Source organism: Lathamus discolor, chromosome 13 (genome assembly GCF_037157495.1).
Source record: "Lathamus discolor isolate bLatDis1 chromosome 13, bLatDis1.hap1, whole genome shotgun sequence".
NCBI lineage: Eukaryota > Metazoa > Chordata > Aves > Psittaciformes > Psittacidae > Lathamus > Lathamus discolor.
This window is the reverse complement of record NC_088896.1, coordinates 7,794,717-7,819,263: the sequence shown is the minus strand read 5'-3', so window position 1 is coordinate 7,819,263 and position 24,547 is coordinate 7,794,717. Positions and strand designations below refer to the sequence as shown.

Sequence of the window (24,547 nt, the reverse complement as noted above, 5' to 3'; positions counted from 1 at the left end):
AGATGGTTGACTCTGTCTGCTGGCTGAAAGATGTTTAAAGGCTTAGAATAAACAACTTAAAAAATCCCAGCTAATTGCAGCAGAAAAATATGAGATTTGCTTCAGAGAATCATCTTTTCTTTTTCTTAAACTGGTAATTCTAGCATTTCTCAGAGGGAGTTTTTCTTCCTTTAGGTATGCAAATCTATTTTATACATATTACTAATTAGAATTATAATGAATGTGCCTTTGGAAGAGATGTTGGCCTATTCGCTCATTAACTGGAGGGTAAAGAAGCAGCCTTGTGCTTTGCTCTCTTTATTCATCATATTGCACTCTCAACCACATATATCCACCCTCTATGGTACTTTGTTGGGCACACAGCAGCAGCGTGAGGTTGGGGAGCAAATGCTGTTCTAATGCTGGAGAGGGGCTTAACCCCTCTTGTGGTGAATATAGCAGATTCTGCTACTGTTTTTCAGAATTAGAGATTATAAACCCACCATTCTTGCTTTAAACACTTGGCAAAAGATTTCACTGTGCTGTACATTTTATTACAAGACATTCCCATATACCAGCATCCTTATAAGCACTTCGAGTGAATGGTTAGCAGTCCGTTAATGAGTAAAACCATGAGAAGACAAACACTAGAAGAAAACATTAAAGGCAGAGAACATGCATGGAGACAGTTGTCCAAAATCAAGAACAGAGCCATGGCTACAGCTTCAAGAAGATTCAGGAGTTTCTTATGAGAAACTGTCAATTTAAAGCACTTCAGCGTAACCCTACATATGCCTCAACAAACCAGGACTGAAATGCTTTAAGATTACCAAGTGTTTGGAAACATCTTGGAGAATGCTAACTAAGAGACTGGAAATCAGCATCAACCAACCCTTGCACAAGGACCTACCTCTAGTGCACTTCTTCAACTTTAGCTCAGAGTCCACATCTTGCAATCGATATCTAAGCTCATTCCAGCTCAGAACCAGTAAAAATATCTGCTTGCTCCTAGGGCTACCTTCAAGCTCTAAATTCAACCCAATCTTAATCCCTCTCCAGAATCCCCAGCTCACCCCAACCCTTATTCTCTCCCCAAATCCACTGCTACAAGATCTTCCACACACAGCCACCTTTATACTATCTCTGAACAACCGAGGAGCTGGTTTGCATTGCAAACACCTGCACCTGCAGTTTAAAAACAATCCCCTGATGAGCTGCAAAACCTTGTACGAAAATATTCAGGAAGAGAGTAAATCTTGAACTCCATTACATCAGCTTTTACAGTCACTTGATGGGAAAGGTACACCTCACCATGAATATTTTAGTGAGAAGAAGCCACATCTTATCACCCCATCAAAATATATGCACATAATTCTCTTCTATTACTGTTTTATAAAGCAAAACTGTGTTTGCATGTAACTGGATAGGAGTATTAATTCTCCACTCTTTTTATAAGACTATTCAAAGCACTTTACCAAGGCAAGCATTGTCGTATTCATATTTCCAAGGTCATTTTCACATGGCACAGCTAGGAGCAGAGTTTGATCCTCATTCCTTCTTTACGTAGTTACAGCACTTGACTGCCAATGCAAAGCATTCCTATAGTGCATACTGTGACACTGGAAAATAAATATAAAGTTCTCATTGTAGCCATATTCCTTACTCTTTATAATATGGATGGAGTTTATCATGAATAGGATGGAATTTTATCTCAATATTACTTTAGGAAACAACCTTTGCTGGTTAGTAGCAGTACATTATCATACCACTTCCCAGATCATCCATTAAGGAAATGCAGAACTTTCTAGCTCCCACACTGATACCTCACACTGAGCTATTTGCTTGCCTTCAGGTGTTTGTTGAAGGGCTGTTTAGCATAATGAGACCCAGCTCCACTTGCCATGAATTTCACAGCAACCTCCAAGAAAATTTATGGGGAAACTATTGGCTGAAGTTATGTGCACAGCATACTTTTGGCTGCACATTGTGACTAGCAGACATGAGCATGCTCAGGACCCACTTATGCAACACCCAACTGGTCTCAGTAGCAGAAAGAGGTAGGGATAAACAGTTCAGTTGATTCTGTACTGGACAAGTAGTACTGGTCACTTAGCAACCTTCACTTCTTGGAGAGATACAGATGGTTAAACACAGGCAGCAGTCTTCAAATCACAGACTAGAATTTTCTCTCACGCCACTTGGACATTTCAAAAACTTCTTCCATTTTACACTGCTTCTTATGCAACATCCTCGTAAGAGGAAGGAGAGCCATCAATCAACTACAGTAGCCAAGGCTGGAGTAACCCATTCAGTCACAATGAATGTGTTAAAGTGAAAGTGAATATAGTCTTGGACACAGAGTGCTTTCCCAGGGATGGTTTTTGTTTTAACACCCTTTTATATAAATATGCTGAGAGGAAATATCAGTCTGCACGTGTTTTATGCGATTCAGTCTGGCAGCCACCTTTAGGCAGCTAGAAAGAAACAAGAATAAAAAGATATTGACTTGACTGTCCCTTGCTTGACAGGTTACATTTTGATTATTAACAATCTATCAGCAAGATGTCTGCACTATGTTCACTCCTTTTACTCCTCCTCTGCTAATTTCATAGGCAATATAAAAAACAGAGATTAAAGAACCATAAAGTACAGTGCTTTACTGCATGTTACTGGATAAGTTATATACTTTGTGGTGTTTATCACTTAGCGGTGGCTGGCAGAGAATTAGGTCTAATGGGTAGCGTATTAACCTAGGTGAGCAGGGCTGTATTCCTAGTGTTGCCATTGACCTGATGCATAAATTCTGGAATGACACATTGCTTCCCTCAGCCTCTGGGTGGATCCACAGCTTAGGAATCGATGTGGCTGATGTATCAAGGATGTGGATATTCTGCTGAACACTATTATGGTAACTGTGCTACTACTACCATTTTGCAGAGGGGGAACAAAGCTAATGAGCTCACATTTCTCTTCCCAGCAACACTAGATGTCATTCTCAAAACTGATAGCGAAACCGAACAATCAGGCTGTGGGATTTCTTGACTCAGTGTATCCGTGAGTCTGAAAGCTTACAAGGAGTTACAGAGAGGTTAGGCATTTGCAAGAATGCCAGTACAATCTGGGGTGTAATTATGAGTTCAAAACAAAAATTTCTAAGTGCTTTAGAAGGCTGATAAACTCCCGTGCCACAGGGAACATTTCTAGAGCTTTTTGTATCTTTGAAGATGGGAGAAAATTTGCCCTTAGAGTTCTTTGGACTACCTGTGCCTTTTGTTTGGGCTGCCTCTGAAGCCCGTGGTTTCAACTCTGTCGGTGACAGCTATGTGCTACATAGACACTGCACTGATCCAATACATTAACTCCCATGTTTCTGTTCTGAAAATACTATCAATTTTATATAAAACTTTCTGCTTTCCTCCTTCATCGTATTTACTGCATGAACGCCCCAGCATACAAATTTAATCTCTTTTGAAAGACTGAAGACGTTCCAGCCAGATACTGATCTCAGGCTCTTTCATCTCTCTGATGGTCAATGCTGACACGTATTTAAGGAGGCCGAGAAAACAATGACAAAATAAACACCAGCTAAAGAAAAATCATTTCTGCTGCCGATTCGATAGCTCAGGATCTCTGCACATTACCCAGGCTGTTATGAGTGAAGTCTGTTATGAGCTACCCAGATATGATGACTTTGGTTGGCTGTGGAGTTTATTGCAATTCTGAACGTCAGTCTTGACTTGGACACCCACTGACATTTTTCTGCACTGACAGACACCACTTTAAGAGCTGCTTTGTTGTTATGGCTAATGTATTTGTGGGCAAGCTATTCGCCAGATGACCATGTGCCTGATTTTCAGCCATTATGTCACAGAATCATAGAACCATTTAGGTTGGAAAAAACTTAAGATTATAGAGTCCAGCCATATGTCAATTATATCCCAATGTGTATCTCCTTCAAGAAGGACTCATTATTCATTAGGAATACTGGTTCTGTTTCAGCACTGGTTTTACAACACCAAGGTTTCAGTTCATGGGTGTTTTGGAGTGTTTCACTTAATTTGATAACCATTTTTTTGGCATTTTAAGGTGTATGCGCACACAAGGATGTGATGCAACACCTCAAAATGCATCACTGACAGCCTTATGGAAACCATGTTAATAAAAAAGATCCACAGCACTTTGTGATGTGGATTAAAAATGACCTCTGGTTAGGCTTTATTCTTCCTACAGATTCAGGTGGAGATTTCTGGGGTCCTTTTAAACAAGTTCTCACTCTCTTATTGTACCTAATTTTACAGGTGCTCTATTTTTAAATAGGAATTATGGGGGTTTCTCATGATAATGCTGCGACCAAACACCTTAGGGACCAAGCATCTCACACTTTAATCAACTAGAGGCATGTTTACATGATTTAGGGAAAAGAGAAGAAGAAAATAGTAATAATAAAAAACCAAATGTTGAAGCTGATTGAAGGAGCTCCAGGATTTGAGTTTACCAGCTGTGTAAAAAGATTTTTAAAGCACTTATAAATATCCTCAGCTTTCATGAAGAAGTTACGCTGAACCATTTGTGATGACATACTAAAAAGTGATTTATTATCCTGTATAGCTCTCTATACAGCCAGTACATGAAGGCATCTGTCAGGTTTGCTCTTAGGACAGAAATAGACTTCATGGTTTAGATGCCAAATTACATTTGACATTTAATTTACCATCTATGAAGCTGTAATATTTCACCTAAGCAGAAAAGGAAGAAAACAGCAGGAAATTCCATTTGCCAATGAGAAATGCCAACACTCCCTGCTCTCAATAATCAGACATCTAAAGTAATAGATTATTGACCATAACAAAGTACATTTAAACATGATGAATGTAATGGAATTGAAAGGACATTTTGTATATACAAGTGAAAGAATAACGCATGTAACAAGCGGGAGCATCATAATTCTTACCTCTTTTTCCTGACTTGGTCTGGATGACAGCAGTAGTAACAGCATTGCCAGACAAGTGCTCATCCCAAGCAATAGAAAGTTCCGAGCAAGACTTATTTCCAGCATCAGCAGACTTGGAACCAGTCCTGGACCAGGAGCAGGGGAGCATTCTGGATGGGATTTCTCACACTGTGCAGCAAGGTGTAAGCAGGGTCACAAACTGTTCATACATCAGTATTTTTCACGGTTGCTCTTTATGATTCTCTTTTACAACTTTAGAAGGCAAAGCTGGAGCTGTTTCTGAGGGCTTCATGTGCTGCAAAGAAAACAAAAAAGACTCATTGCAGCATTTATCAAACGGATTCATGCTCTTTATAACCTTGAGGGGTTGAGTTACTTTTCCCAAAAACATTTTATTCAAACTCCTCAAGGTGTAACTCTGAAGTTGGCCTGGATGACTTTTAAAGGTCCCCGTCAATCCAAACTATTCTGATTTTAAGCTTCTACTTGGAGAAGCCACCTTTCCCACTTTCCTTGGAAAACTATGCAGACATTCTTGCAGTTACCAAGCTTTTCCAAACATGAACTTAACGCGCACCTTCCTCGGTCTCCACCTTTCGAGGGACCAAAGTCAGAAACTATAGAACTGTTTCTCAGTTACCACAAAATGCACATAAAGCTAGCTCTGCCAGGGATCTCAGGCACTTAGTCATGGTATCCTTAGTGACAGCATTTGCATTTTTCTGTTTCCCAGTTCTCTCCCCCTTCCAGACACACACCGACATCTTTGTCCACAGGACTATTTCTCCAGTTCCATTCAGAGACAGGTAAGGAGTCTCTTAGGAAACCCTGTAACTACATTCAACAAAACATCATAAAAACATATCAAACAAACGGAAGGGAGATGCTCTCATGTAGACAAATAGTTCATTTCAGTAGTGTCTACTATTCACTATTCCTCATCAAAGCACAACTGCAAACTTCTCTCAGGAAGAGTAAGGAAATAAACATGGACTATCCTAATGCCCAGTTCCACATCTGTTGTTGCCAAAGTGATTTGGATGTTCTGAGCTATCCAAGTGAAGATTTCATTAATGGAAGAGAGAGAATTATTCTGATAGAGCATATTAAAATTAATTATCCTTAAAGAGTAGGAAACTGGAACAAAAGATTCAGAGGCAAATAAATTAACAACAGATCTCATTGAAAACAAACTGTGGGGGTTTGAGGTACAGAGCGTGCAGGAGAACTTTGAAAATCCCTTCTGCAGATCACTGATAGTAACTTACGCCCAACTGCAAATACTGAAGCACTACTTCACATTCACGTGCACACCTTAATTATTTTGCCTCCTTTTAAAGCTAGATAAATGACAGAAAATGAAAACCAAGTGAAGAAATGATAGAAAAATCAGGTATATTTATGAAGTAAGGCCCTGGTCCTGTAACACAAATGCAGACTTCATTTCATTAGAAGTGGTCTCACTGCCCTCATCTCAGGAGAGGGAAGTTAAGAATCTGACACTGAACCATTGTGGTATCATCACCATCCAGACTTACAAAAGCATCGATCATATGGTGTAAGGTACCCAACTCTGTCCAGATAACTTTTGGTGAACGGGCAGCTTCCCTCCTAGCTATGAGTGGACTGAAAATAGATAGTCATAAATGAACAAACCCCCAAGCAACCTTGATTCTCTTGTTGGTAGCTCCAGTTTGAGAATGAAACACCCCAGTCATGATATGCCTCATTTGATGTTTGTTCAGAAGGATGCTTCATGTATGTGACCTTCTCAAGGAGCCTTTACTGTGAATCCTAAATTTCGTTGCTGCATAAGGATTAGACTGGTGTCAGTGTAAGTGGTGCTGCAGGTGAGCACTGAATGGCCTTCAGAAACACTTCCTTAGCACAAATACCAGTTTGTTTCATTTCCTACAAGCTATTAATCTTGCTTTATTTTTTTTGTTATTAACCAATTAAATAATTGCCACTCATCTATGAGACAGAAATATAAACAACTTATTGGACCTTTAATCAGTTTTGTTTTACTGGTCTGTCAGTGGCTACCAATAGTCTATTTGTCTTGACATTTAGTTCTGCTATCATCTGTAGAAGTGAAATCAGTTGAGATAGACAGTTTTATTTCAGGATACATAAGCTGAGGGCTATCATAGACATTCAGGTAGCTTGATGTCTCAAGCTTTACCTTGGAAGTTATTGAAGACTCTAGGCCTGAGCCAGTAAAACATGCCTGATATGAAACACACAACAAATACCTATAATATAGCATCTTTTCTTGTTTATATAATTGCACAAAGAATAAAGCAACTTGAGAAATAGAGATGCTGAGATGCAAATGCTTCTGAAAAATATAAGCTACAATGTAGTACTAGTAGCAGAAACAAAACTCCTGCTTCCCAGTCTAATTCTTTTCCCACACTACATGATCCCTATATTACTTGCTACAATAGATGTTCCTTTCTCAGAGCTGGGTGGGCCAATCTATTCATACCTCATCCAACATTAATATGCAATCACTTTTTAAATGGCGTCTGTTTAATTAGACTGTACTGGATGAATCAATCTGCAAATAATGTAAAGAAAACAGGTTTTGATATTCATAGTTATCATGAAGAATTTACTGATGACAGTACACTACATCACCGACACTAATTTCATTACATATAAATTGTATCAGTATGACATTGATATATTGTAATTAAAACTAATGTTCCATTGATTCTCATCCAGAAATCCAGTTAAGATGACAAATATCCTTCTATTAGAGACCAAAGAATAAATATTGAAAACATTTAAAGTTCCAGGAGGTAAATTCTGCATTCAGTTATGCCAAGGTTCATATGTCAGTAAAATTATTTAAGGCAGGGCTTACAGTTTGAATAAAAGGGGAGCCCATGATATTTTGGAAGCACACTGTCAGAAGCTGCATACTGCCAGCTCCCATGAGACATCAGCTGGAGGGCTGCTCCTATTTCACTGAATGAGCTATCAGAGGAACTTCAAGCTATAAAGAGGAACTTCTGCTGCCCTTCACTCAAGTTCACAAATAGTGTGCAGAGTCACTATAGATTAGAATTATTCAGATGTAAAGAAAAAGAAATACTACTTGAGTAACTTGAATGCAGTTTCAACGCCAGCCATATCTAGACTCCTACATGATCACATCAGCTCTCTCAGAGAAAAAAAAGCTGCTGATGGCTACCCAAGATCTAGGGCTAATAATCCCGAATGCTTTACTACACTATCAGAAGAAATGAAAGGGAACAACAGGAATGGATATGAATCAACCCAAAATGCACTGTTCTTCACTGTTTACCTTAAGTGTCACTCAGACAAAATACAATACAGATTCTTCTTTCCTCCCAGATAAAAAGCCACTAGTCTCTTGGGTGATGCAGACACAATTAATCGTACCTCTTGCTTTCATGCATCCTTTGCTTTTGTTACATGATTTTCCTACAATTAGACCTTAAAAGAATTGACCCTCCGTTTGCCATATAAACACAATTTCTTATGAATGGTTAATAAGAAGTAGTAAAAACAGACTACACAAAGTTTTTAGATCTTGTAGCAGGGGAATCATCTAGATTTCAGCAGCTGTGCCTTGATCTACTGTTGACTTGTCAATTGCCCATGAAACAAATCTGCCAGCCATTTAAAAACTTAGAAGGACTTGTATTGATTGCATAGGTACATGTGTATATGCTGCAGGCCTGACACATTTAATTCTCAAATTAGAAAAATTGTTTGACTGAGGTGGTCATAAAGTGGGGAAAACTTCTCTACCTGCATACCTGAGAAGGATAGTCTATCTGTCATTCATTTCGACACTACCTGGCTGAGCAAGTCCCTTAGACTTTCGATACAGTCAGTGGTAAAAAATTAAACACCTTCACAAAGGGATTCAGAGCAGCTACTTTAGAAGCCTACTTCTCCCATAAGCTACACAAACTAGCTATGCTACATATCAGAGTTATGTACTTTACACAACAAATGACCTTCTCTTCCGATGTGCTTGAATTTAGATGATACATAATGTGAATGCTCTACCTAACTCTAGGAAAGAACATTAACCACTGTCATTCTCTTCTTCCTTGGCTCAGCAACAACCACCCTTGCACTTCACACTGCATTCACCACTGCTTTGGCAATACAAATATTGAGTATGTGTTAAGATGTGCTGAGGACAGCAGTAAGCCATAAAGCCCATATCTGAACACAGACAAATGCAATCAGAGATGCGTAGGGCATTTCCCGTGGGGCGGAATACATATGTAACTTAATTAAGCCTCTTCCTGCAGGCCTGATTCATTAGTCCAATAGATACTGTTTTTAGGAGAGCACATGTTTAATTTACAAATTAGTGAATTACAGTAATATGTGTACCAACACATTAAATGAAGTATTACTGTAATACAACCCAAATGACACATGATAAACTGTCTAAGCTTATATACAAATTTGATATAATATGTTAGCTTCTTTTGCCCTCTGTCAGTCTGATTGCCTTTGCATAATCCATGTTTCTAATTATCTCCTGCTATGCCTTGCATATAAATAGCTAATTAGGTAGTGTCCCTGTCACCTATGAAGTATGTAATATCTGAAAAAATACTCCTTTGGAAATTTAATTTAAGGTAACAGATTGTGCTATCCAATTGAAGAATTAAAGCTTTCAGTTTACTGATACGTTTTTGCATTTAATATCAACTATTATATTAGTGCCCCCACATGCACGCAGATTTACTCCTTTATAGAAATCATTGTGTCAGAAGCTGGTACAGTAATTACATTAAGATGCTTCAGATCTAAAAATCACATTGAAGATGATTTTACATGTGTGTCAACTGCTGAGTATACGAGAGGTGGAAAATCCTCAGATGCAGCTCTGTCATACAAAGCGCCACACAGTTTTGTGTGCAGCTCCTTGTCATAGACAGATGTTCCAGGGAATATACTGGTGTTCTGCTAGACATAAAGTTACCTCACATCAGATGCCTTTTTCATATCTTGCATTATCACAGTTATTGGCCAGTTTGAATGCCATTCTGATCACCTCCAATGCATGCAGAATGCTTCCAGGACTGTCTTACATATTAAAATACACAAATCAAATCTTGTTGACTATTTCCTTCCCCATTTTACCTGCATTCTTCTACAACTTTATACTTTTTTTCACCTTAGTCTTTACTGTACTTCCATCTTTTTACCTTAATCAGTGTAAAGAAACAATAATTTACTGCAGTAAAAAGAAATCCCAATCTGTTGCTGTAAGTAAATTGTTGGCTGCAACAATTAATTTCTCTTTCTCGGCTCCAAAGACCAGATATTAAGATGGTAAAGGTTGGAAGGAATACGTGGAGAGGGCCATAGGGCTGGAGGAGGTGTGGCAGGGCAGATGCAATGGATACACAACCACTTGCTGCCCTCTCACTGTAGAGCCGGGAGCTCCAAAGCCGTAGCTGAAACTTAAATAATATTCCTTATTTTATGTGCAACAAAAGTTCTCCAGCTTTAAAAATCTATTTCTCATATACAGGTATTTTTATCTGAAGTGCCTTGTAGGGGTAGGGAACATGAACTACTCTGAAAAATAAATATAATTAAGCCACAGCCATGGGTTCCTCTCCCAGAATTAACTGGGAAGATTGCAATTTTGTCTTTAAATGAATCATTACTAGTATAGGGCAATTTAAAAAACACCACTGGATTTCTTACTCATTGTGTTGTGTCTGGTAGGTAATATTAATAGGTATACTCCAAATCTAGGCCATCCTGCTGGGAATGAGACCAAGGGGAACAAAAAGCCGTTGGAACATTATGCTCTCTGGTTTGCATACAGCACACCAGTCATCCCTGCTGCAGCTTCACTGCAGAGACAGCTCACTATGTTCTGTTGTGTGTATTATACAGCCCACGTAAAGGGCAATGATGCACATTTCAGAGTAATTATGGTTAATAAAGCACTGGGATTGCAAAACAAGTTCTTATAAATAGCACAGGAATAAACATTAAAAAGATGGGAATTAAAATATTTTCCATTGAGGGTGGAAGGGACTTTTAGCCGCAATTGCTTCATGAGTTCACACTCCTTTTTAAAAGTGGCCCACGCGCACAAAGGAGCACATGAACCTGCTGGATACTCTGGGATACTTCTGTGAACTACTCATGCTTTTTATAATAGACATTCCTTGTAACTGACAAAGCAGCTGTACTTATAGTGGGTTAATGCGACTATGGTTTGGAGGCAGAAAAATACTCCTTGGTCTCCTGGGTGTTATGAGCTAACTTATGCTCTTATGTGCCAACATTTAAACCAATCTCTATCTGGTCAGAACAAACGTAGGATCTTTAAATCCCGTGCAGCTTTCCTTACTCTGTTATGGGAAGTCTTCTCAAACAATTCACTTCCTTACACTTGAAAAGATGAGAACTATATTTATACTTCTCTGCTATTCCCCCAGCTGAGTTCTTGCTGTGCTTGGCACAAAGCTGTTTTCTGCTCTGCCATGTCGCTGCCACGACTGTGCTCCTTAAAAGCCTCAACTTCAAAAATCTTCTCAGCATTAAATACAATCACACCTTTTTAGAGAGTAATTGTTTATACCCAAGATTGGGGACATCAGAACCTTCTGGAGTAATATTGACTGGCTCATTAGTAACAGGTTAGCAGTAGGTGTAAGCATTTCCAAGCAGTCTTGATACAACAAGAAGTAATTAATAAGATAAAGACTTTGGAAAGAGGCAATGAGCACAAACTGTCTAGGACTCAGTTCTAGAGATGACACTGCCCCTGGAGTTCCCCCTGTACAGGAAATCAATCTGAATACTCCACCTTTCTCATGAAGCATTTTCACTGCCAAACTTAGTGACAGTTTTTCCCACTTGCCTGATGTTTTTTGCGTATTACACTCTTTTCCCCACATGAGGGAATTTATGCTTTTAATATTGTAATATACCACAGCAGCCTGTATTGCTTTCAGTAAATACATTCCTGTGATTATTGTGTATATCATCAGCAAGCTTAAATGAAAATGACAATGTCTAGAGATACTCTTAGCTGATAGATGTATTTATTCTGTATGTTTATGCACTGGCTGTCAAAATAGCTGTAAAATATGCATATGAGAATGTAGATTTCGCAGAAACTCAGGAAAATGAGATAGTCCAGTCCACCCCATTTTAGATACACAGACATAGCAAAAACTATCTTCATTGATGTTTTTATTACAGTCTAAAGTAGGGAGGGTTTTTAAAGCTTTGTAGGATGTCAGTAAGAGGATCTCTATCCAATTCACTTCCCAATTTGTCTGGTATCAAAATTATCAGGCTGTGACAACTCCAGTGATGTGGAGGGAACTCTAGAAGAGCCATGTGACACTTCTGTATTGATACTTATATTTTGTTCTCCTCCTAAAGCAGATCTAACAGCTTTCCCCCAGTGGGGCAAAGTGATTCATTGTTGTCCTTTGAATGTTGTTGCATGGAAAAGGTCAAACTCGGAAAACCATGCATGTTTTTCCCAGAATATTGTACTGTGCATGTTGGAACTATGAACTGATACCCAGCTAAAAGCCAACGTTTATGTTTTGCTTAACTTCTGCCTAAACTTTGGCTTAAGCATCACTCTGTTCAATGTCAGTATCATGTTTGAAGTACAGAGCCCTGACTACAGGTCCCTGTCTTGGTGTACAACTTGCAGCCATCAACCAGAAATGATTTTTACCCACAGTGCTCATCCCTGATGACTGTATAGGTACTGAAAAAACCCTGCTTATCCACATGGACCTATAGCTATCCCAAATCAGCCAGAGAATATGAGAGTCAAGTGACACTCGCCCAGCTGACAAAGCATCCAGACTCTTCTCTGTGTAAATTCACTGGATTGCATTAAAGATCTGCAGCAGTCAAGGGCAGGGTTTGTTTTTCCTGCAAAGATGTTTTGAGACAGACGCTACCCGGAGCAGCCTACACCATCAAATCTGCTCCTGATAATCACGAATCTCGCCTCATCTGAATGAATAAGCATCTCTGCATCTGGTACAAGTCATGTTGCTAACATTTCTGTCAGGTGCTTGTCTTCATTTAGCAATTAAACTAGCACAGCACTGAGAGGAGGCTTTTTAATTTGCATTGTGGTTAACTGCAATTCGTCTAGAAGCAGTAGCACAGCGTAAGATTTCAGAACAGGAAAATGCAGAGTGAGGATTTGGTATATGGGTCTTCAAAGAAAGCTCAGAGCCCAAGCAGGTTCCTGTTCCCATGGAACTGCAATGGGAACTGGATACCTGCTCGTTATTCTGCATGCGTGTCAGTACTGCTGGCTGAGCAACCAGTGTCAGGGATCAGGCACAGGCTGAGTAAACTCCTTTTTGCAGAAGAACCTTGATTCTAAACACATTTTTGCAGTACTTCCAGATGATCTTCCATGTCCTTTCTTTTGGGTAAATACATCTTCAAGACACTTTCTCATAAGGAATCTCACTTTATTTAACCTAATACATCCAAGAGAAATAGTATCTCCCTTTCCCCTCCTTAATTCTGTACTTAGGAACTGTGGTGTAGCTCCAACACACATATTCCCAGCCTATGGCAACCTGCTGCTTACTTTTGGTCAAGACACACAGCCTTATGATGCAAGCACGACATATATTCAGCTATTACACAGCATCTTCACCAAAAATGAACTGGCACTTTTGCTTGGCTGGTTGAAGTAGTCCAAGAGCTGCACACTATGACACCCATTTTTTATGTGTAAAGGTATATTACATTTGAGGCTGATAACAGAAGCAGAACACTGAAGGTTCTCAGTGGCAGATTCCCTGTTCTCATCAGTTGTCTCAAGCTCCTTCCCAGGATACTCTGGACTGCTTTTTTGAGAATGCTCATTTGAGACTGATAGATAAAGGTGTAAGACCTGGGAGAATCTAAATGGGAACTTGCTCTCAAGACGCTTTACAGCATTACCCGGGGCAAGCTATCTTATCCAGATATGCACTGCCTGTCATCAGATATGGCTGAAGTACTTTAATTCTTTATTGGCATCATAATCCATGGTAACTTTTCTCAACATTCCTGCATTTATACCCTTGCTCCAGAATAACTACCTGCTGCTCTGGCTCTCTCTAAGCTGCTTCACTGAGTTTCCATCTGCCTTGATGACAGATAAATTATTTTTCTCCTCTGCACTATCTCTGACCTGCCCCCATATGCAGTAGACATTTTAGCCTGAAGGGTGTTCTATCGTTTCTGCCCTTACCGATTCGTTCCGGAGGCAGCTAAAGGGAAGTAATTGTAATGCTTGCAGAAAGGAAAGGTTTTTTGTGTACGCACTGCAACTTCATAGCTGATTTCACAGGACTTTGTTTTAGCTACAACTGCACTTCTTTATTTTACCCTTCTTTTAGCTGGACTCAGGCTCTGCTTATTCCATCCCCCTCGGCCAGTAATAGGCATCTGTTTCAGACAGGTCACCTTCCCCTAGCCCCACAATCTTCCCACTTAGTCTTAGGTACAATGAAACTTGGAGAGCTTCGCTGCCTCCAAAAGATTGGGACAGCTGTAAGAGAGCAAGGAGGAAGAGAGGAAGATCTCACAAATTTGCCTTCTAAGTTAAAATTAACAAGACTAGCACGGTAAGTGAATTTAGAACCAGACAGTCAAAAGATCTAATTTCTTGTTTAAGTGCCTTAAAGAAGTGACCAGATGTTTCTCTGCAGGTACTGAGACCTCAGTTATGAATACTAAGCCCACCTAAACATGCTTTCCTGAAAGCCATTCCCCCTTGGTTCCTTCAAGTTTCTCAGATGTAATTAAACTGATATTTAAACATAAATCTAGCTGTCCGCTTGGTGAGCATTGCAACAGCTTTATGAGGAAAAAACAAAGCAGCAGCACCTTTCTGGAAACACACCATCCACTGACAAACACTGTACGGAGAATAACACTGGTGACACCACTGGTACCTTCAAGCTGCAGTGACAGCACTGCCATAGTGACTAGAGATAACCTTGAAAGACGGAGGCCTTCCCCTTTAAAACCTGCGGCAACTATTTCAAGTCTGATTGTTGCAATGGGAGTTGAGTTTTAAGGAGTTTGAAGTCTTCATATGTTTCTTTTCTTTTCAAATGAATTAAGGCCGCAGCACCAAAAGCTAATCTGTCCAGTTCCCTGTTGTGCTCTTGAAGTGGACCAAAATAAGGTATTAAATGAGAGCAGAGACCTGGGAAATCACAAGGATGATTACTATGTGTGGTACAACACTTAAACGCATACACAGAATCACAGAATAGTTAGGGTTGGAAAGGACCTTAGAATCATCCAGTTCCAACCCCCTGCCATGGGCAGGGACACCTCACACTAAACCATCCCACCCAAGGCTCTGTCCAGCCCGGCCTTGAACACTGCCAGGGATGGAGCATTCACAGCTTCCCTGGGCAACCCATTCCAGTGCCTCACCACCCTAACAGGAAAGAATTTCCTCCTTATATCCAATCTAAACTTCCCCTGTTTAAGTTTTAACCCGTTACCCCTTGTCCTGTCACTACAGTCCCTGACGAAGAGTCCCTCCCCAGCATCCCTATAGGCCCCCTTCAGGTACTGGAAGGCTGCTATGAGGTCCCCACGCAGCCTTCTCTTCTCCAGGCTGAACAGCCCCAACTTCCTCAGCCTGTCTTCATACGGGAGGTGCTCCAGTCCCTGATCATCCTTGTGGCCTCCTCTGGACTTGCTCCAGCAGTTCCATGTCCTTTTTATGTTGAGGACACCAGACATATATGAAGGATGCATATTAAATACATATATCTCAAATAGCATAGGAAAAGTAGTAGCAACTGGCCTGCTGTATAAACATGTTCTATGTTTAAAAAATAAAAATCACTACTCTGCAAATTCCATTCTTCAAAGATTTCTGGGTTGATTCTATCCAAGTTACCAAAATGTACAGGAATTACCACATTGCATACAAGGAAGAAGAGTTTTCCACAAAAGCCACGCATTTGTCGCACAAACACACAACTCATTTGTGCTTGGTCACATGTACTAATAAGGCCCCAGTTCCTGAGAGCTGATACTATACTGCTACCTAAAAACGTATAAAAATCCATTTATGTATCTTAATGCAAGGCTTGAAAGAACACATTTCCACATGGCCAAGTCAGCATTTTGGTTTAACAGAGTCAGGATTTCTCACCCTGAAGGGAATTCAGCCCTCGGTGCAATGACAGGACAAGGCCTTTGCAATGCTTAAGCTTGCAATGCTGAGCTTAAATGAGGTTTTTGCTTTGCACCAGCCTTCCACTGACCTTCCCAGGGCTGCATTTCAGCTGTTCTGAAGACCTTGAGGAAGGACCAACACAAGAAGTAACAGTAAAGCAATGAAAATGAACCCTTAAGGCACAAATTTCAAGACAACCTGGCTCTTCTGTTCTTTTGTACAAATTCAGGCAAAAGTGTCTCATCACGCTTTGTCCAAAGTCATTTTCATTAACTGAGCATGAAAACTTGGTCACTCATAATCAGTGACTGAACTGGGGAGGGCTCCAAAAACCTGACTGTACACTGAAGCTGGAAAGCCATGTGCTGCGGCTGGGGACTACAGCAGGCTCGATCTCAGCCAATGTAATTAAATTGAAATCTATGCTGCAGATTTTCTGGGTTTTTTTCTGTCCCCAAAATATCTGTGTTTGCTGGGGCGAAGCAAAGCTAAACAAAAAACGTTGATATCATCACAGCAAGAAAAAGAAAAGGGCTTGGAATGACTAAGTAATTTATGCAGGCCTTTTGATTAAAGTCAATTTGCCTTCACCATCATGACTTACAATGTGCCCTAGGCCTGCATTAATAACCCGCTAGCACATGGCTTCTTTGGTTGTTTAATTATTTATAATTTTTATTGCTTGTTAAAACAAAGCAACCTTAATGAGATTAATAAAATTATTTTCTTACTTAACTTTTACTTATTAAAAGTAAAGAATGGAGCGTCAGTGCCCTCCCTGATAAATGGGAAGCAAACCTTTAGCTCGCTGGCCTGCCTGGCTGGAACATTTCCCTGTGTAATTAAGTGCTGCAGGGACGTTTTCAGGGGAGGGTGGGTGCAGTTGACCTCTCACTGCTGGAGGGATTGGAGTCAAGTCCTCTCGCTACCATGACAGGGCGCAGGGAGAGGTACTCAACTGCTAATGCTCAACTAAGAATTTAAATAGAGACAAATAAGGTCATCACCAGTCCCACATCCACCCCTGAAGGCAGGACTCCCCCACCAGAAAGGGGGTCCAGTACAAGCTGGAGGCTAGATTGTGTTCACTAGGATACAGCAGGAACATCCTCCGCACCCTCCTAAGCATCCTGCAGCTGTGTTCCCATCCACACACTTTGTGCACAACTAAAAGGCCTAAGCACAGGATTGAGTTTTAAATTGCAACTGTGTTTTTGTAAAACCTGGCCAGAGCAGCTGGGATGTAAAATACAATGTGAGTATCTTTACATGGCATCAATTTATTTGAGGAAGCTGACCATTAAGAGCAGAAGCACCACTTGCAATTAGGAAAAACTTTACCGCACACCTCACAACTTATTAGTGGTATGAAATCCTCTTCCAGCCTCTGCACTGAACAGAACAGGTGCAGCTTTTCCTCTATGAAATTACCTGCACCACCACAGCAAATGTACCGCTAATCAAAAGTGACTTCTATTTAGATTTCACCTTTGCAATCCTTAAAATGTCACACTTCCGAGATGTCAGCAAGGGAACGCTTCCATATAACTCTTCTCTAGGAAATGTTTGTGGTTTGTTTTTTTCCCTCCCATTAGGAGTTATTGAATAAACTATTTTGAAACATACTTTAGCGCACTTCTGCAATTCAAAGATATTGTTAAATAACACTTTCAAGATCGGAGAGAGACACATGATGCATTTAGAGAGATCTCTTTGTAATTACTGGGCTGAAATTCAGAAATACCCAAGTTAAAAATACACGAAAGGAAAAACTACTTAGTGCAATTTTGAGCACCAGAGTGTTCGGGTTTTTTTCTTCCATATCTTCCCAAAGTGTTAAATTCCTTTGTGGAATGACTTTGGCATTTCTATGAAGGACACAGCACCCTGCAAAAGCATCTCCTAAGAGCTTTATTAATTGCAAGAAGACTGCATTTACAAAAAATAAAAATCTACTTGGGCAATAAATATCTTGTATAATACATGTACATCAGCTCAAGTGAATTTGGATAGCTAGAAAAGGCTGTTCAGAATACTGATAGGCAAAAAGAGTTTAGTATTCTCTGAGCACCTTTCTTTGAAATACTTGATTAACCTAGGAAGACACAAATAAATTCCATCAGACAAAGCCTGCAGAACCTATTCAGCATAAGGCTACCATTTGTGCCATTAAGAAGACTAATTGCTATCGATCAATTTGTTTCACTAGCAGTGGAGATGAAAAACCTGGAGCAAAGTAAGGGCTTGCCATTCAGAGTGGTTCACTGGTACATGCTGATACTGTAAATCACCTCGCAGTTCCAACAGGATGAATCACTTTAACAAAAAAATATGCAAAAAGAAATCTTGCAGGTATTTGCCCTTAAACGTTCACAATTACAAAAAGTGCCTTTGAGTGCAAAAGCAGTATTTGAAGCTTAATCCAAAAAGGCACTTTGATTTCACTGATCCAGGTGAACATATTAAATATAGCCTCCCAGCTGCTTCTGAGGATCTGTGATTGTAGCCCACACCCAGATGGTAAAGGCTGCTTGAAGACTCAGACCTGGAAATGTGAAGGACTTCAGTCTGTCTTCCTACACCATCCTCTGCCACAACTGATGGTCTGGCTCAAACCATCCCTGCCCCTGCTGCCACCCTGCATCCTGCCAGAGCTCCCGAGACTGACAGGGCTCTACTTCGGTCCTTTCCTTGAATGTGGTTGTAAGGAATTGTCTTTTTAAAACAGGCATTATCTTGCTTAATCTTTCCTGATTTCATTACAACTGACATTGTAACAACAGCATCCAGTGGCAAACAAACTCATGTGCACGGGATAGATGCATCACGTAAAACAGATTTATATCTTCCCCTGATATTGTAACACTAACAAGTTTAGTACTCAAGAGTTGCAGGCTTCCTAGTGGCATCTTTATGAGGCCCAACTGACTCTCCACCAAAATTTATACCTGCTCAAACATGTTCCCTGAACCACAATCACAGACACAATAAATTTAAAGGCTCCTTTATATGACAGTAGACACTTTTCAACGCTTCCTTTACATGGCACAAGAGGGAAAGCACTCCTCTCTTACTCAGCAAAGCTCCACAGGGCATTCTGGTTGCTCATTTTGGAACTCACACATATTTTGCAGTTTAGAAAATAAAAGTATTATGGAGAAGAAAACCAAGCTCAATTTATTGAGTTAATTATCTCTTAGCCAGAAGCACAGCCATGTATTTTGATCACTTCAGCTGTGGCCTGCCCTCCATCTATGCTGTCAGCAGACTTAAAGTGATAGCTTTGAAGTAGCAGCCTGAACACCACAACAGCAGCAGCAATGGGGAGGACTAGAAAAAGGCTTTGAAAGCTGGCAGATTCACAGGACATCGATAAGACCGATGACTTCTCTTCATTCAAAACCCAGCAGCGAAGCTAATACGCAATACTGTCAATACTGAGCGATGTTCTATGGTAAAGTCCAAATTGCTTCAACAGATCTGCAAGCAAGGGTGAATGTAGTGTACTGCAGGCATTATCACCCTGATCTTTAAAGTACTGACCTCCATTTGAACAAACAATGCGAGAGATTTGAAGAACTGCATAAAACCTGACCTGCTAATGTATTTTCACCTGAGACAGCTTCAGAAGAGGAATAGATCACGTTATTGCTAAAGTTTAAGTTGGAGGAAGGTTTTACCTGTAAACATAGCTGTTCAAAAGATAAATATTTAAACACAGACTTCATGTCAGAGTCTATAAAACATAATATTCACCACTTGGTTATAAGCCAATGGGAAATTTTAACAGCGGATAGACTACTTCTTTTCACAGTCATTTAAAGCAAATTAACAATGACAGTAATGTAATTTCCTTGGCACGACTCTTCTTCATTTCTTTTCAGATGCCTCCTGCTAGAATCTTCAGAGAAGTTTAAACTGATTTCAAGAAATCCTTTGAAAAACATGCACTTTACCATTATATATCTTTCAGGTGTTCACAGAAGCGCAGAAGAAAGAACATTTGCATTTCCACTTAAATGCTCTGTTTATACAGAGCTGTAGATGGGAAACGACAATGTCTATTTTCCAAGACCATAAATATTTACATTCACTAAACTGAAAAGTTAAAGTTTTAGATTGCGACCTATTTCTGGTAACTTGTGCAAGAAGATTCCTATTGTAGGGTTTTTGTAAAGAGGTAAATTACTGGAGAACCAGTCTGATGCAAAGCTTAATTAGAGGGTACTGCAAGTTCAACATTAGCGTAGTTTGAAGTAGCCTGCTTAAACCCATTTTTAGGGAATTGTTTCATGCTGCTGTATTGTTACAGTACCGGTATTAAGATCAGTCTTCACCATGGCAGGGGGGTTGCAACTAATCTTAGGGTCCTTTCCAACCCTAACTATTCTATGATTCCATAAGATGGAACTACTGATTACAACAGAACCCGTTCCAGAGATCCACTCATTCAGTCCAATAGCGATACTATGCTGTAGATAACTTCTGAAAATACGGGTCATTGCCTAAAACAATTGTTTTGTATGTGGCAAACTACAAAACCCTAACCCTAACCCTACAAAAACCTCTAGATTCTCACCCACTGAAGCCAACAGAATTATTTTCTTTCGATTCAGCTGGATTGTGAGGGTCTCTTTTGTCCTCTAAAGCCTGATAAAAACACCTCTGAATTCAACTGTTATCTCTGACTTCACTTTAGTAGTCCTTGGAAGATATACCTAAGGAATACTTGATTCAGAGCTATAAATCATATATGTCATAGCTGAAGCAGAGCTACAGTTTTCAGAGTCCACTGTACTTTAATCAGGATTTATGCTGTTAGGAAAAGACCTCAAAAGAACTTGGACTTGGGCTCTCTCTCCTCCAGCTCCTGCTTTCTGCCACTGCAGATCCCAGTCAACAGCCAGTCCATTGCTACAATTCCACTTAGTGTCACTTTCCTCCCCCACTGAAACATCTTTTCCAGCAGCATCACTGAGTTATTTAATGTAGAGCTCTGGCTGTTTAACATTGAGGGGTTCTGGAAGAATCCGATATTTTTACCTGCTCCTGTCCCAGACATTCATGCTGCAAACCTCTGCTTATTCAGGGAGCCTTACGGTCCCACAATGCCTACCTACATCCTTAATTTCCCAAACTCTATTCATAGCAATCCTAATTAATACCGGTCACATCACCTGTGTTTAAGTAAGATGCAATGAAATTCAATCTCTTGACAGCAAGCTGACTTTTAAGGCTGGCTGCCAAGAAACCTAATTACTATAAGAGAGCATTTGCAGAAATTACAGGAAAACCAGCTCGCTGGTAGTACCTGTGCTAGTCCATTGGAGGGAAATCAAAGCAAAAGAGTTTAGGTGAAGCCATTAAGTAGACAGAATGAAAACAATATGGATAGGTTTGCAATACTTTTGCCTTAAATAATCAAGTCTATTACTACATTCTCAGTGGGCTCGTCTGTTTTACCAACATCTTCACTTTTCATGCCAGGGTTATAATTGATGCATCAAGAAAGACGACATATTTTGATCTCTACTTTAGAGAAGAGCTTAGGAAAAACTATTGTGTGAAAATATAGCAAACTGCTGGCATAAGTACTTACACGAGGGCAGCCTCAGAGCTGCACTGCAAAAATCAAAGTGTTGAGTGGAGCTACTTCATTTCTTATGTTATTACTGCCCAGTACTGGACAAAGCTTGCTTCAAGTGCAGTCCATTCCAATAATTCAGTTTGGTTTTGTAAGGGGTTTTCTGGTTTGCTTTTTAATTTCTCCTTCAGGCAACATCTGGAAGTAGTAATAAGCAGCTGATGTTGCTTTTCAGAACTCGGATCCAAGGCTAATTCGTGTTCTTGGGAGGTCCTGCCAGTGTTTGGACTCCAACAGCCAACAGCTCTCCCTTTGCAAGTTTCCTGTTCCAGTTAAAAAGGTTTGTAACTAACTGAAACAACACAGAGCAGGAAAGCAGTTCATGGCATTTATGGATATATTTGCCTAAAGGTAAGCTGCTCTCACAGGTATTTTTATCCCATATTTTGTTACTGAGATGTGGTACCATGACGATACAAATGCAGCTATTTTAAAAACTTTTCTCTCCCCTCTGAATTGTATAAATAAATAATTTTCCATAAACCCCTTCTAAAATATTTCACTATCATAATTACCACAAAATACATTGAGCACTCAGTAATTAATAGTTCCAAATGCCCATATTTTCCTATATGCAAATAAGCACCTATGCCAACAAAGTGCTAGCAGAGGGTACTCTATTAAAGCAAGACATTAGGGGAGTTTCAGATTTGTTTTTCCCTTCTTCTCTCAGCAGTCCTCATTAATATAGTAAAACTCTCATTATAAAATCATTAGTGTAAATGCAAATAAAGTTTTACATTGTTAATGTCCCCACCAGGTCCTTAATCACTTCAAAAGTCATGCTGCATTAAATGTAACATTGATTACACATGATAAAAGGGAATGACATACAAGATGTTGCCTTACACTGAACTATTAAGAGAACAGGATCGTCTGTGTGTTCCAAACTATTTTCTGTATTGTTCTTGCATTGGAATCTAAAAAGCCCTAACTGAGAAGATAAGCAAAACTCCAGCCTTCAGTTATCTAAGGAGCTGGGCACCCCCTGGACCCATCTACTGCCTTTTGCATGTTCTGATTGAGTTCAATCCTTCCCCCTTACCCTACCCCTGCACTGATTAACCAGTGTGAAATAATGAAACCTCCACTCAGGAATTTAGATGAAACAGTGCAGCATAAAGCTATTGAATGCATTTCCATCATAGTATTTTTCCTGCAATCACTCTGCGTGTTCACAGTTATCTAGGAAGCATTGGTGTGGTTGGACAAAGCCTTGGGTGACACGGTTTAGTGTGAGGTGTCCCTGCCCATGGCAAGGGGGTTGGAAGTAGATGATCTTAAGGTCCTTTCCAGCCCTAACTATTCTATGATTCTATGATATTTGCAGCAGTCACCATGAGACATCAAGACAGGACTGTGCTAACCAACCACAAAAATACAGGAAACAGGATCTTCACAGCATAGACAAGTATCTCTGATTTAAGACAATATAGAGACAATGCTGCAGACTATTTTCAGCTTTGAGACACATATACTGTTACTGAGGAAACACTGGTGCTTACACATTGAACTGTTACGCTGCATTACTCACAGGAAGAATTGCTATATATGCTGTAGATGTGTGAACAAGGTATGACGGGAGCATAGAAAACATCTTGATCTGGAATCTCTTTTTCCTTGGTTTCTACCTGCCCAAAGTTATTTTTGTGCTTCCAGAAGAAAATCATTAGGACTCTTCTAATTAATTAGTCCAAGAAGGAAGGGGGCTGATTGCAGTAATAATCACAAACAGATCAGATAGACAATTAAATGTGAAGCTTGGTACTAGGGGATGGATGAAAATAGCTCTTCCAGGATTGAGAGGAAGAGTGCATTGTAATGAAAGAATCTGGTAACTCCTGGGACTCCTGGCATTAAAATATTCTTAGAATAATGAAAATTTTCATAATACAAAAATCAAAGCAACACCAAAAAAAAAAAAAAAGTGTGTGTGTGTGTGTGGAGGGAAGGGGAATTTGAGTAAACCAGCACCAAAAATGGAAACCAAAGTTCCCGATAGTCAACATCTGTTAAACCCAGCAACTAAGTGCCCATCTCAAATTAGCACTAGTCCAGTCAGAGAAGGGAAACCTACAGCCACTGTTATTCTGTTAGCAACCCAAGTGACAAGTGGGTCCAACCCTGGTGATGTTTTATGTACCAAGAATTACATGCTACTCAATGGCAGCTCAAAGTTAAACAAGCAAATCAATTCCTTTAGGAGACTGCTTGTAAATAATTTTAAAGAGCCAACACTACTGAAGTTGCAAGTCAAGTATTTGAACACTAGGAAAGGCCAAAATTAAGGTTGTCTGTGCAGCTTTAATTGAGCCTCTCAGAGACCTTCTTTCAACCATGCCCTGTATGCATGATGATACACTCTTTAATTACAGAAAGCAACATCCAAATGAGTTCTGCCAAGAGACATGCCAGTCTTCTGAAGTGAGATCAAGGAAATGATCTCCTTTTCATCTCAACGTATTGTGTGATGCAGTCATTGTTAGCATATTGTAGCTGCTATTTCCAAAGGGGCTTCCAAGATCCGCAGCTTAGAGAAGCACTGAATACCTGAGGCTTTCAAGTTACTTAAGGAGCAACAGTGAATGCTCCCAACATCTGGTAAGTGGGGGGAGAAAAAACCTCCAACTAAAATGGACAGACTGCACACCAAGATAAATTTCTCCTTTCAACTTCAGAATTTCCTGAGATCTTTCCCTTCGGCTCAGATCAGTAACCCCCAAAACCTTTGGCAGGACAGTTAAGTAGTACAATGGCT

General features: G+C 39.9%; 1 long non-coding RNA gene across 2 annotated transcripts in view; it reads right to left on the bottom strand.

The window, feature by feature from the left end:
* LOC136021578 (uncharacterized) overlaps positions 1-24,547 on the bottom strand; it is a 465,479-nt gene that overhangs the window by 94,453 nt on the left and 346,479 nt on the right. For both annotated transcript variants that reach the window (XR_010615832.1, XR_010615831.1), the window contains exon 3: positions 4,931-5,225. This is a non-coding gene — a long non-coding RNA (uncharacterized LOC136021578). The remainder of the gene's footprint in view (positions 1-4,930; positions 5,226-24,547) is intronic.